General features: G+C 38.0%; 1 long non-coding RNA gene across 1 annotated transcript; it reads right to left on the reverse strand.

Annotated features, from left to right (window-relative positions):
- Positions 1–4020: 4020 nt before the first annotated feature.
- Positions 4021–6547, reverse strand: LOC127107245 (uncharacterized). The gene is made up of 2 exons (XR_007795650.1): positions 6125–6547; positions 4021–4869 (listed from the first exon to the last, which is right to left on the reverse strand). It is a non-coding gene; the product is annotated as an uncharacterized LOC127107245 (long non-coding RNA).
- Between the last annotated feature and the right edge of the window lie 8737 nt (positions 6548–15284).

Below are 15284 nucleotides of genomic sequence, written 5' to 3' on the forward strand. Positions count from 1 at the left end.
ACCCCTATTTGGTTCATTTCTACCCCTAGGTTCTAGCCTTCTACCCCGATACCAAGCTACACCTTCGTTACCATATTGGTCATCCAGAAAGTCACACATTTCCCAGTAAAATTGCATATAATGATTGTGGTTTTCATTTTCAAAAGCAATCATATTGTTGATGTCAGTTGTAGTGGAACCATGGTGGAATGCCATGTCTTGGAGAATACGTGTGTCATACCCCCCAAATTTTCCCTCCCTATTTCATTCTCCATCCAACCTTTAACCTAAGATTCATCTGTACGCATTCATGCCTCATTCATGTGCATTATTCATTCATGTTAATACTTTCTAACAAGCATCATAGATTCAAAGCTTGTGGTTAATTAAAACTAGGTTTTGTTTTGAGGATTGGAGAATTGCTCATCATATAGGGGTAAACCCTAAATTTATGCCCTCTTGGGCCTTGGTCTAAGAAGATTACAATCATGATATTCAATTATGTATTCAAAACCCTAATTATTGACTATGCTATTATGGGATCTTGTGAGTGGCTTTTGAGCATTAGTTAGATCATTTAAGCCCTAATCATGGGCCCATGTATTGGGAAATTGTCTGTGAAGCCTCATACTTGGGTTGAAGACCTTGATTAGATGGTGTGCACTATGAACCCCTAATCAGGATGCCCTGGTTCCAGCGTGCCTTGTTGTTTTGACTTTTCATCTTGTGTTTAATTCAAACCCTAGTTCATTAAAGGATGGTTCCTGATCATTATGGTTGATCCAAGGCAATGTCATTCAAATCTTACTCAAACTATCATTCAAATCATGATGCATGCTATTTTCCATTCAAGACTCATGTTTCATTATACATTTTTATTCCATTGGTGTATATGTCATTGATCTGAAAAATAACAAGTGTACAATTTTGCCTTTTGTAGTAATAAAGGGGAAATTCCCCGAATGTCGATCTCAAGGACTTCAAGTTAATATCTAATTCAAATCATCGTTCAATTAAACAAAAACTAGTGTTGGGGGTTTTAGATTCAGATTTATAAAAATAAAGGCAAAGGAAATTAATACTGTAAATTAAGGGTTTGCAAGGGAAGAGGAACAATTTCGGGGAAGGTGTATAATTTGTCCCTATAACAACTCTGAGTCACTATTGCATCAATAAATATCAATTACTACCAATTCTCAAGGGTAGTTTCTCCCAAGTCCTTGGTGAGAAAACCTTTAGTCATTCAACCCTAATTTCTATGTCCATAGTAAATTATCGGTGAAATTAAGCCTTATTATATCAAGAATGCTCTGGTTCATACAGGGTACCCCTGGTCCCAGGTGATATCTACTGCAGAGTAATCTTATGAAAACCTTACCAATAGTGGTCCAACCTAATTGATAACCACACAACAATCTCAATTGGTCCGAAAGAGAAAGCATTAAACACATCAAAAGATTATCGTAATTATGAAAAACAATATTATCAATGCAATTGTAAACTCAAAGTCATTACAGAAAATACACATTACAAGTAATTGGGTGACTTGGATCTTCAATTGCTTCCGCTCATGAAAATCTTCCGCTCTTCTAATTCCTTGATCTTTGTAATTCTCGATCGTCTGACAATTCTCCATGCTCTGTGTTCTCTTCGTTCCAAAGTGTCCTTCTCCTCTCGAAAAAACCCTCCTAAAATAGTGAAAATCCATTGGCATTGGTTGGAAATCTCTAGAACATCCTTGCTGCTCGAGCCCGGGTAAAAAGCCCAAAAATTAGAAGATTTTGCGCATGGGCTGACACGACCCGTGTCAGCTTCCTGCCTTATCCTTCTCTCCAGCTTCATCCCAGGTGACCTGACACGGGCCGTGTCAGCTGACATGGGAGGTCATGTCAGGCCCTTGTCTTGGTCATTTCTTGTTTTTGATTTGCCTTCATCCTGACACGGCCCGTGTCAGGTGACACGGGTGGCCGTGTCAGGTGACACGGGTGGCCGTGTCAGGCCTCCTGTATTGAAAAATATCATTTCCTCGAGCGCCAGAACCTTCCACTTTCTTGCATTGAGTCCGTTGGATCTTCTACGTGAACCTGAAGGGCATAAACAAAGACAATCAAAGCATAAATTCTCGAAAACACAAAATAAAATTAAAAATTGATAAAATGCTTAAATAACTTACAAAAATGAAAACTAACTTAAAATGTACCATAATGTGCACAAAGTATTCCAGAATCCTTGGTTTCTTATCGAATAATTAATTAAAACATAGTGAAAATGGTGACCGATCACAACCCTAAAACTTAGCTCATTGTTTTTCCTCAAGTAATGATCTACACGATAAAGTGTGTCATTTCCCAAAACTAAATTCTTACCACAATACTGCTGAGATCTTTCTCCACACGCCTTCACGCTCCCTTTCATAGTCTCTGCTTTTCCTCATTTATTTTCTGCCGCACTTCCAGGTCGATGTACTGCTTCACATGTCAACTTATATCACACTCTCACCAAGTCTCTCCAGATTAAAGTGTTTACACTCATATTTAAGAACATGCAATATCGACTCATAAATTTGAATAGTTTCTCCTTTCGTATCAACTACATACAACACACACTTTTTGAGGTCTTTTGGGTTGTAACGAGGCTTGGGTTACGGTGGGGTAAATACAAACAAAAGGGAAAATAAGTGGTTTGGGTTCAGAGCCAATGTCATTATTCCTTTCACTGTGTTTGTTCTACATCTCATTTCCAATTCTTTTCTTTTTCAGTTTTTTGTTGCTCATTTCTCTTTTTTCTTTGATTTTCTCTTCTCTTTTTTTTCAACTGAGTGTTTCTCATTCCATCGGAGAAAATATTTTTCTTTTGTTTCGATGGTCATTTTTTTTAATTTTTTTCCGCACTCACCTTACTTTCAAATACTTATGGGGTTACCCAAAACTTAGAATTTAACACAACTTAAAGAGATAACAGTGACTCTGAACAGGGTAAGGAAGTGTTTGGACCGTGAATTACATTCATGTGGTTATATAAACAAACAAAGGGTACATGCTCAAACGGTGTTAACAAGGATAATATTAAAAGGGTGGCTAGAAAGGCTCAGGGCTATTATTCAAACAACATGCCTTAGTGTGTGTATATATATAGTGATATTCCCATAAAGGCTCAAGGCTCAGGGCTATTATTGAAACAACATGCCTCAATGTTTTAGAACAAGATAGAAGGAGGGTGACTCACAGTGCCATACGGAGGAGGATGAGGCAGAAAGTGCAACATCAACTATCGCATCGTCAAGTTAATCTCATCCAAAACCGCCCCTTGCCGAGCCTACTCGATGCCTTGTCTTTATTGCTCGGTCCTAAGGTCATCGAGCTCGTTTTATACCCATGTCCACTGGTCGTGATTCATGGATGATGACCCAGCGCCCTGTTGGGATGACTCTTGGGGAAGGGGTACAAACGACTCCGGATGTTGCTCGTCTTCATTCATCTGCTCACCTGCAACCACATATTCAACATTGTAGCCTTTTGTAGTAATAAAGGGGAAATTCCCTGAATCTCGATCTCAAGGACTGCAAGTTAATATCAAGTTCAAATCATCGTTCAATTAAACAAAAACTAGTGTTGGGGGTTTTAGATTCAGATTTATAAAAATAAAGGCAAAGGAAATTAATACTGTAAAATATGGGTTTGCAAGGGAAGAGGAACAATGTCAGGGAATGTATACAATTTGTCCCTAAAACAACTCCGAGTCACTATTGCATCAACAAATATCAATTACTACCAGTTCTATTTTTTCCCAAGTTCTTGGTCAGAAAATCTTTAATCATTCAACCCTAATTTATATGTCCATAGGAAATTATCGATGAAATTAAGCCTTATTATATCAAGAATGTTCTGGTTCATACATGGTACCTCTGGTCCTAGGTGATATCTATTGCAGAATAATCTTATGAAAACCTTACCAATGGCGGTCCAACCTAATTGATAACCATACAACAATCTCAATTGAACCGAAAGAGAAAACATTAAATAGATCAAAAGATTACCGTAATTATGAAAAAAAATATTATCAATGCAATTGTAAACTCAAAGTCATTACAGATCTAAATCAGGGACACCCCCTAGCATTGAGGGGTTTAGCTACTCATATTGTTTAAAATAGATTCAAGATTTAGTGCGTGGGCTGACACGTCCCGTGTCAGCTCACTGCCTTATCCTTCTCTCCAGCTTCATCCCAGGTGACCTGACACGGGTGGCCGTGTCAGACCCCTGTCTTGGTCATTTCTTGTATTTGATTTGCCTTATTCCTGACACGGTGTCAGGTGACACTGGTGGCCGTGTCAGGCCTCCTATATTGAAAAATCTCTTTTCCTCGAATGCTGGAACCTTCCACTTTCTTGCATTGAGTTCGTTGGATCTTCTACGTGGACCTGGAGGGCATAAACACAGACAACCAAAGCATAAAATCCCGAAAACACAAAATAAAACTAAAAATTGATAAAATGCTTAAATAACTTGCAGAATACCAAAGTCAACAAGCCTAAAAATGAGACATGCTAGGTTCCATTTATTATTTGCTATGTGATTGACTTAGGCCATGACTTGAATAGGAAATTTTTGACCATTTTGCATGATGTTAAATAAGTAGATAGCTAAGCTTCATTGGGAAAATGGTGTAAATATCAAATATTCGCATAAAAGGGAAGCCATAGAACATATTCTAATTGAATTTATTACATAAGCCAGTTGGCCTTAATTACATTTCTTTTGATCCAAACATTTGTTATTACATTAACATGACAAAATGGGAGTAATCCTTATTGCCTTGGTCTTGTCTTCATAGCTTCCAGCTTCCATGAGATATTACTGCCAATCCATGCAGCTGGCAGCAAAACAAAGTCTGTAATGATCATGCAACACCATTACCACATCAACATCCATCGACTTCAAATTTAACTTGATAACATGTTTACCATACAAGCTGAGAATAAAATATCAAAGTCACAAATTCACTGCAGCAAAACTCTAACTGATACAACAACTCAGTTTTTAATTTAAAAGAGTCAATTCAACTTTAACCTAATTTAAAAATATTCAGTTAGCAACTTTGTTCTCAAGTCAACTAACTTTTTTTTCTAAAAAATAACAATGCAGTAGCAGTTCCATGGGCTAATCATTAACTAACCAATAAGACTCTATGTTAACCAACTAACATTGCCATTTTATTAGAAAACTTAACCAATAAGAATACAAAAACAGTTAACCGGATCATCACTCATTCAATTAATTCTATCTAACTATTGATTTTTAACAATATGAACAAATTCCCAACTTCAAGTAACAACAGCAACAATTTACATTCTAAAAACTAACTCAAGCTAACTTGATTAATCAATTAATTCATATAGCATGGCAACATTAGATAGCAGTCCAACTTAACACAAATGCATTAATTCTCTAACAATCCTAACAAGGTCAAGCTCATAACATGTTGATAAAGAACTAACCAATTCACAATTAATTTCATACTAACATTCACTTCAAAAACTAACAGAAAAACTAAAGTCTAACCAAAGCTCTACAAGTCATAAATAGATGTTTAACAACCTGGTAACATTTTAGCTTCACTTCAAATAGATTTTAACAGAAATTTGAACAATATAATTAACTATCACTAATCCCTATAACAAACAAAGTCATAACTCCAAACTAAATTGCACTAACTCAGATTAACAGAGTTAAGCTCTGTTAATTCATCAAACCTCTATAAATCACATCCATTCACCTTCATTTCAAGATCAACAATCATTTTCTCAAGAAATCACATTGAATCATCTTCATCTCTCTCACTGCACTCTCTGAATCTTCAACCCTTCTTCCTCTCACCCTCACAAAGGATCCACCATAAGGCCATTGAAGCTTCGCATGAAAGCTTCAATTGGTTGAGCTAAAACTCAACATATCACGCAATTCTTTGCAATAATCATGCTTCCTCCCTCATTGATCTGATAATCTAAGAATATCACAACACTCCCATTTGAATTCATCTTTCACCGCACTCGCGAACCAGAACTGGAATCTCATCCTACAAACTAAGGTTGGAGAAGAAGAAGAAGATTCAAGTTCGATTGTGACTAGGAAGTTAGAGGTGTTACCTGAAAAGCAAGGTCCCTGGTTTTCGTCAACCAACATCAAGAGCCACCGGAGCTGTTCCGGTAAGTAAGCCTTCATCTCTCCCTTGTTTCGTGTTGAACTAGTCGTTGTGATGTAGTGTGGTGTGTGGGGAGCCAAAGCCACATGGTTGGGGCTCCTATTACTATCTCCGTGATATAAAATTATCAAAGTGATGGCTAGGATTCTTGAATGTGTTGCTTTGATTCGAAGTCGTGACTGAAGGTTTGAAAGAATTGACATAGGTCTTTGATAAAGCTCATTGAGACGTGTATTTTAAGGTATGGTTCGTGTAGTTTGAGCCTCCGACATTGCCGGAGGCTATTTCCGACGCGGCAAAATGGTGGTCGGATTTTCGCCTTGGTGGAGGACGCGCATTGGAGAGCTTTGGTCTGAATGTAGGAATTGTTATTGAACCATCCTCATTCGGCTTCATATTCTGCCTTTGAGCATAGGCGCGGGCCCACACACCTTGACTCCCATGCACTCCTTCTCCAGCCCACTACACCCCCTTTTAAGCGCTGGGCCTTGCCTCCTGAGGCCCAAGCACATTTTGACTGCCCAACATCCTTTTCTTTTTTGGGCCTGCACCCCACTTCCTATCAATTCCATATCATCTCTTTCATGTTTTGATTATTAAGTAACATTTTAATTAGGATGTTAAGATTTTGATTAGGATAATTAGGTTTTAGGTTTGATTTATAATTAGTGACCTTTAGATTTATTAGGATTAATCATGAATTTTAATTAGAATGTCCATTTTAGAATAAATAGAGATTTTAGTGTTAATTAATTTTTAGGATTTTAATTAGGCCATATTAGGATAATTATAATAGTTAGGTTTCACATAAATAAATATAATTAGGATCAATTAGTTTTGATCAAATACTTATTTTTAGAAATTATTTTCCTAATTAATTCATTTTTGGCATATTGACCATTTTGCCCGTAAGGCTTAAAATCTTGATTTTATGCATGACCCCTTAACTTAGGGATTTAATTAGATTAGTCTGATTTTTATTTTAGTTGATTAATTCAATAGGTTTATTTTGTACCTAATTCAACTATTATTCTTAATCCCACTGGTTAGTGTTGACCAAAGGCCGCTTTGGTCAACCAAATCCTTTGTATTGTGTTGTAATTCCCCAAGCCTATTCAAGTGATCAAAAGACCCTTGATCACTTGATACGACAAGTCCATCGTACTCAAGCTATATTGGATATAATGAATCTCAGGAGCTCAAGACCTCAAGGTTTAAATATGAGATCAAGACTTCAGAATCAGTACCAATCAAGCATAGCTAACAGAGTGGACTCTTTCTCAAGCACATCAAAGGTATCAACACTTGTCAATCATGATGAGAGTTACACGCCACGATCCTTAAGCAATGAAGAATGATGAGATGCAGTTTCTCCCAACCTTGGCTAGAGTACCTTTGCGACGGGGCGTAGGCCCTAACTATTCAAAGTACTCACCTTCATTCATAAATTTTAGTGTAAGTTGAATCAATTAATTGACAGGTCTTCTTCAAGCAAGCATCATTTCACATCAATCCTTCTTCAACAGTGATGCACCATTACTCTCCTCTTGGATTCAATACTAGATTCTCCTCCTTGATGTCCATACATCTTTTGGGATCATCATCTTAGGGTCACATACCCAGTTCTCAATCAATTGATTCATGCATTGCCTATTAGTTCAGACTATGGCATCTTTTATTCATTGCCCATAAGGTGCAGACCTTGGCATTCAGTCCATGGAGTACAAACTATGGCTTTATTCTTTTCCTATAAGGTACAAACCTTGGCATTCTTGCCACGTTGAGTTCAGACTCTGGCAACCCTTGATTATGTCTATACAGTTAAGACTCTGGCAACCCTTGATTATGTCTATACAGACTCTAGCATACTTTGTTCTTTGCCTATAAGGTATAGACCTCATCATCTTGCCCATAAAGTTAAGACTTTGTCAACTTCTTTCAACCTATGGAGTACAAACTCTGGCTTTGTTCTTTGCCTATAAGATACAAACATTAGAATCTTGCCTATACAGTTTAGACTTTGGCATTCTTTATTCTTTTCCCACAAGGTACAGACCTTAGCATCTTGCCTATACAATTCAGGCTTTGGCATTAGTTCATTCCTGCCCTATGGAGTACAGACTCTCGCTACCTCTTTCAGTGCCTTACAGTTCAGACTTTGGCATCATACTCTTTTGGCATCATTGAGTCCAGACTCTGGCATTCATATTATTTCCTTTTGCCTTATATAGTTCAGACTATGACACACTTTACATCTTGCCCATGGAGTGCAGACTCTGGAAACCTTTGATATTGTTTTGAAGTTCAGACTTGGCATCATATTCCTTTGCCCTTATTGAGTATAGACTTTGGAAATCTGTTTATTTCCCTTGTATTTAGTTCAGACTATAGCACATCTTTATGCTCATGCCCCATGGTATTCATCTATCTTACCCTATGGAGTTCAGACTCTGGCTGTATATCTCATTTTGCCTTGGAGGGTGCATACCCTAGCAATATCTTTTCCTACCCCATGGAGTCTCAGACTCTAGTAGCATATTTTCTTCATACCATGCCTTCATGAATACCATGTGGTTGATTACCCTCATTAGTTAGTGTTACATCCTTGATTGTTAAGCAATTTGCATTGCCTCTAGGCAATCCAATCAAATACCTTTCTTTTTTTCGTGGTTCCATGAACTATGAAGCTCTGACTTTCTCATTGCACGATGAGAATAAGTAGGCACGAGGGTCGAATCCTCCGCGAGCACCTTAATTATTATTCCATATTTATTCATTCTTCCTCTATTCCTCCATTCATATCCATGGACCATTAATCACTACCTTAATTCATTATCTACTACCTTCAGTTACTCCATGCGATATAATGTTATCTTTGAGCCAAATAAACTATCTCTTTGAGCTCCATATTATGCTACCTTGTGAACCAAGTGTTGTTTGTGCCGTGAAACCAAACACTTAATTACCTTGTTTTCGGTTATACCATATAGTGGCAGACACTTCCGGCTGCCCACATATTGGTCAACTGCAGTTTTACTCTTGGGTTCAGTTCATCCCCTTTTGGAGTTGAAAACAATACAATCCTTTGGTTCAGACCATACCTTGATCACAACTTCTTTTCACCTCCTGCCACTACTTCCATGAACTATGGAGCTCTGAATTCCTTATTGCACTATAAGGATACGTAGGCATAAGGGCCCTAATCCTCTCTGAGCATTCTATCTATTCTTTTCCCCTGTTCTTTCGTGAGTAAACCTTATATATAAGACCCATTCGAGCAAGAACAATCAAAACGTTTCATGTTGTGTACAATGGATGTTAGGGGTGCTAATACCTTCCCTTTGTATAACCGACTTCCTTACCCAGTTATCTTTTTCCCCGAGTTTTATCGATGTTTTCGCTTTCCTCGGGAATAAATAAAGTTCAATGGAGACTTTGTTGTATGTTTGAGCGTGCAATGCGTTCGAGGTATATTTCTTCTAGATTCAGCTGGCGACTCTATTGGGGAAACTCTACTACTTGGAGTATTTCCTAGTCGCTAAAAGGAGTCAAGCCTAGTTTTGGTTGCTTCTCCATTTGCTTGGGTGTTTACCTTCATGTTTTACTCGCTTTATTTATCGTATTCTTTATCACTTTAAATATTGTTTATACTGGTTATCTGTTATACTCTCTATTAGGTTGGGCTAGGTTACATGAGAGAAAAGCTCTATACTCGAGCTTGAGCAAACATATAGGATAGTAATGTGACTAGAGTCGTATTTGACCTTCGTGGAGTTATTCTATGATCATGGTTGACACAAGACGTCACACCTAGAGTAGATCCTTTTGAGAGTATCATTATCCAACGAGTCATACGTCTCAGGCAATGGTATCTCAAAATGGGTCCCTGACTCTACCTTTTTAGGGTTGCCTTTGAAGGATATAACCTACCTGTGAGGGGGATATGGGTTTTTCTGCAGGAAACCATAGAATCTACATACGTTTATTCTCATTGATACGTCAGACCTTTGATCCTGCATCGGGCAGTATACGCAGATTATCTGAATTATTTTATGCTGATAACATACTTTATTGCATTTCATTTTTACATTGCTGTATATATGCCAGATTTTTGAAGCTGAGTTATTGTACCACCAATACTTTGAATCTATGGATGTCACATAATTATTTTCATTCCATCCCTAACATGTGCGTTCATGCATTTGCATCTCATGACCATCAACTAGAAAGAGCTTACCTTGTCCTTTTCTCAGCCAGAAAGACGACGACTCTTCGACACCAGTACTTCGCAAGAGCTAACAAATCAAGAATTATGGCAGATATGGAACAAGAAAATGCTACCTACAGGGAAACCTTGGCTTAGTTCCAAGGCAAAATGGATACCTTCCAAGGTAATATGAACACCATAATTGAGTACCTTCAAGCCCAGATGGCTGGTACCTCTACTTTTGCTAATCCTTCTACCGTCGTAGTTACTGATGCCATTGTTGTCACCTCTTTTATTGATGTTACTGCTGATATGGTGATCCAACCTATGGTAATCCAGCCAGTATGTCAGTCGGGTCCTAGTAGGCATGCTGCTGCCTATCCGTGGGGGTTACCTCCGAACTTTACTCCCTAAGTTGCTAATTGGAGTGCTTTTGTGCCTTACCAACCTTATATTATGCATCTTGCCAGTGGGAATTATATTGCTCATCCTTGGGGCATGACCACTCACTCTCCTCATATGGTTAGTGCTGACAACCGTGAGATCAACCCAGAATAGGCTCTTCAAACTTCTGCACCAGTTATTTTTGAAACTCCAGATGACAACGAAGATGAGTACAGAGGCCATAGACTTCACTTTCTTCTTCCTCCTCGGGCTACTCAACCTACTATTTAGAATTTGAATCAAGGTGTTCATATACCTCCATCTTATCCTGGGGCATCTTCTATTGTTGCACCTCCATTTGTGTATCCTGGGGCACCCCATGCTCCATATTAAGGTCAGTATGGTCAGACTGTTGATCAGATGGTTAATCTGGGATTGATGTATCCTCAAGGGTATCCCCATTTTTCTTTTCCTTCAGTCCTTGCTCAAGCAATTTCTCAGGGTGTTCAAATCCCCAATCATCAAGCTAATCCTTAGCCTATTAATCAGATTGCTTTTAATCCAGATCAGAATAAACGAGCAGACTATCAGTTACTAGATGAGAGGATAAGAGCCATTGGAGGTTTCTCCGCTTATGATATGGATGCTAAGGATCTATGTCTAGTTCCTAATGTGGTGCTTCCTCAAAAGTTCAAAGTGCCAAACCTACCCAAATACAAGGGTTTAAGTTGTCCAAGAAGTCATGTCAATATGTATTATAGGAAGATGGCATCCTACATTGATAATGATGGGGTTCTTATCCATTGCTTCCAGGATAACTTATCTGGGGCATCCTTAGACTAGTACATGAGCTTGGAACGCAGTAAAATCAGATCTTGGAAGGACTTATCTAAAGCCTTTCTCAAGAAATACAAGTATAACTTGGACATGTCTCTAACCGGGTTATAACTACAAAATCAAGCCTGCAAGAGCAGCGAAACATTCAAAGAATACACTCAGAGGTGGCGTGAAATGGCTTCTCGAGTTAGACCTACGCTGACAGATGCTGAATTGGTTGATATTTTCATAAGAACTCTTCAAGGTATGTACTATGAGAAGATGATTGGTAACGCATTGAGAATGGGTTGAAAGCAGGGAAGAATGCTAGTGTTGATAATCAACTAGTGGTCAAAATCTCTCAGGGTTTTACTAAGAAGAAAAAGGCCAAGGCGAGTGCTATGATAGCAAATGTTTACCCTCAAGTTCAAGCTCATATGGCTCCTGTGCAATATTACCCTTGTCAGTACATCGCCGCTGCCCAATATCAGTTGCATGCATACAAACATCAGTATCAGCAACCTCCACATGCTCTAGTTTCGTAGAATCAGTGACCTTCACAAGATAATACAAACCAGAGTCAAGGTCAGGGAAGACGCTGTGATAGAAAGCATCCTCAGTATGAACAAATCCTTGTATCATATGCTCAGTTACTACCATATCTTGTTCAGCACAGGGAAATTGTGCCAAAGGAGATTCATCCTGCGAATCCTCCTTAAAATCATAAACATAACCCGAATGTGTCTTGCGCGTTTCACGCTGATAAATAGGACATTATACAGAGGATTGTTTGGTTTTCAAGGCCATAGTACAAGAGTTGATCGATCAGAAGATCTTATCCTTCTCTGAGGCAGGGACCAATGTCATAACTAACACGTTGCCAAATCATAATGTACAAATATTAGATGCAATTGTTGGTAGAGTTTTCTTAGATTCAGAGGAGTATCAAGACTATCAATATCATTTTGTTCAATCATGTCTCATTTGTAATCTTTTCTTGTTTGTTAATCGTTGTTCATTTGTAAAACTTGTTTGGTTTTCAGATGATAATAATAATGAAATAAACGTGCATGTTTTGTTTAAATCCATTCGTGTTCACTCATATTTTATTTGTCAGTATCAAACTATTGTTCAAGCTAAAACAAAAGAGAATGATGCAATTAAAGTGTGCAAGGTCATTGCATGTATGGTTTTGAATAAGATCGTACTGATGATGTAAGGCATTATTCAAGTTCCTAAATACCGGAGATATAAGGAAGTTAATCCCTATTCAACCCCTTTGGGCCTTGAAGTATGAGTTTCTTTCTTTACACATAAAATCCTCATGTTTAACCAGGGGCAGGGTAGTCTTCATTTTAGTTTGACCTTGCGTTCAAATTTCAGAAGGAGAACATCCCATCAAGTGATCAATCATATCATATCCTTCTCAAGAGGATGGAATCACAAATTCCGAATGGTTATCCCTTACCTACAAAAGGAGTGAGACAGTCGTGAACCTTGCAACAAATCAAACAAGCATATGTCACTGGATTTTCTCCAATATAAAAGAAAGATGAAAAATCAATCAAAAGCCCATTAAGTCAAAAGCTTGAAAGCAAGAGTGACTTAGGCAAAAGTTAGGGCATCCCGGTGGGTTGCAGACCCAAAGGATCATCCCAAGCAAAAATAAGGGAAAGTAAAGCCAAAGAAGAACAGAGGATCAATAACAAAATTCCCCAACAAGAGAAAATCTATATGGTTTCAAGCAAAAGTGAAAGGTGAATGTCTGTTGCTCCAAACACTCATAGGTTCCTTAACCATCATTGCTAATATTCAAAATCCTTTTCTGAAAGATGAACGCTTGTCTTAAGCTAACTGAATGTAGGACTGGAGAACATCACGGAGAATTAGTGGGTTAGAATAGGTTTTGAGCCTTATATCCTTTCTTTCTAAAACTGTGAACTAGGCCGCATTACAACCCTCAAAAGACCTAATTAAAGCAGGGTTTATTTCGAAAGCATACTATGGTAAGATCACGTTAAGATGACTCTTAAAGATTTGCTTGTCATTTGTATTGATATTGATATGGAATTCTAATTAGTGATTCATTCATTATATGTCATAATCTTAGTGGACATACTTGAGTTTTAAAACTTGCATGAGCATGACATTACAATTAGCATTTTCAAAATGAGCATTTTTACTTGCGAATAGGCACTTGACATCAAGAAAGCTTACATAATGGGAAGATTGAACAATTCTTATGATATCTATAACTCGATCTCTTCAGGGTACAGTAAACCTGGGGAAACCACGTCGAGATTTTACGAACCTCTTTGAATCATCTAGACATGGGAAAATTACTTTAAAGCTCATATTAGGGCAGGCGACCTCAAGAGCACGAGAAGTCAATCACTCCCAAGAATGGTTAATCGAGGGAATACAATTTCAAGACGCTGGGGAAAGCCAGTTTGAGATCCTCGGATGATGAGACTACTCTGTGACTTGTGATAGGGGAAATATGCAGATACCTAGTATATTGGGGCAGAGGCAGACTACGCAGGTACAAACTCTCTCCATTATTTTAGATCAAGTCCAGAGGTGTGACAACAATTGTTTAGCTTGAAGTAGGTGTCAGAGAATTGCGTCTCATGAACATTATCCTAGCCCAAATTTCCCACCTCCCTCTATATGAGCATCTGGCTTAACCATTGCATAAATCATGATCATGTATTAATCACATCGCTTCACTCATGCATACCATTCATCCAGCATAACATGAAGCCGTGTATGTAAATCAAAAGAACCAAAGCCCAGTATTTTATTGGCACCCTCAAATCCCAAACTTTCCTGGTGCCTTTTAAAACCAGTTGGTTTGACACTTTCTTCAAAATCCAACCTACTTGATATCCTTTTAAAGCACATATAACATGCATATCATGTTTCCGTTATGATTGATATATTTCCCCACATAATATTTCAATCAGCCCTCAGCAGATGAACCTACCTGCCATTTTGCATTCCATATACACCTACCTATATCACCTTATAACCCTTGTTCAACGGGTAAATTTTCGGATACTTTGGTATTTAATCCTCTTCTGCCTTGAATACTCGAAAAGCTTTCGCAATTCGCACATTCAGGTTATTGATGATTAAATAAGGGCAACTGCCATACCCCAAAATTTGCCCTCCCTTTTTCATTCTTCATCCAACCTTTGACCTAAGATTCATTTGTACTCATTCATGCCCCATTCATGTGCATTATTCATTCATGTTAGTACTTTCTAATAAGCATTTTAGATTTAAAGCTTGTGGTTAATTAAAATTAGGTTTTTGTTTGAGGATTGGAGAATTGCTCATCATATAGGGGGACACCCTAATTTTATGCCCTCTTGGGCCTTGGTCCAAGAAGATTACAATCATGACATTCAGTTATGTATTCAAAACCCTAATTATTGACTGTGTTATTATGTGATCTTGTGAGTGGCTTTTGAGCATTAGTTGGATCATTTAAGCCCTAATCACGGGCCCATGTGTTAGGAGTTTGTCTATGAAGCCTCATACTTGGGTTGAATACCTTGGTTAGATGGTGTGCACTATGAACCCCTAATCAGGAAGCCCTGGTTCTAGTGTGCCTTGTTGTTTTGACTTTTCATCTTGTGTTTATTTTAAACCCTAGTTCATTAAAGGATGGTTCTTGATCATTATGGTTGAT

Source organism: Lathyrus oleraceus, chromosome 7 (genome assembly GCF_024323335.1).
Source record: "Lathyrus oleraceus cultivar Zhongwan6 chromosome 7, CAAS_Psat_ZW6_1.0, whole genome shotgun sequence".
Taxonomy (NCBI): Eukaryota; Viridiplantae; Streptophyta; class Magnoliopsida; order Fabales; family Fabaceae; genus Lathyrus; species Lathyrus oleraceus.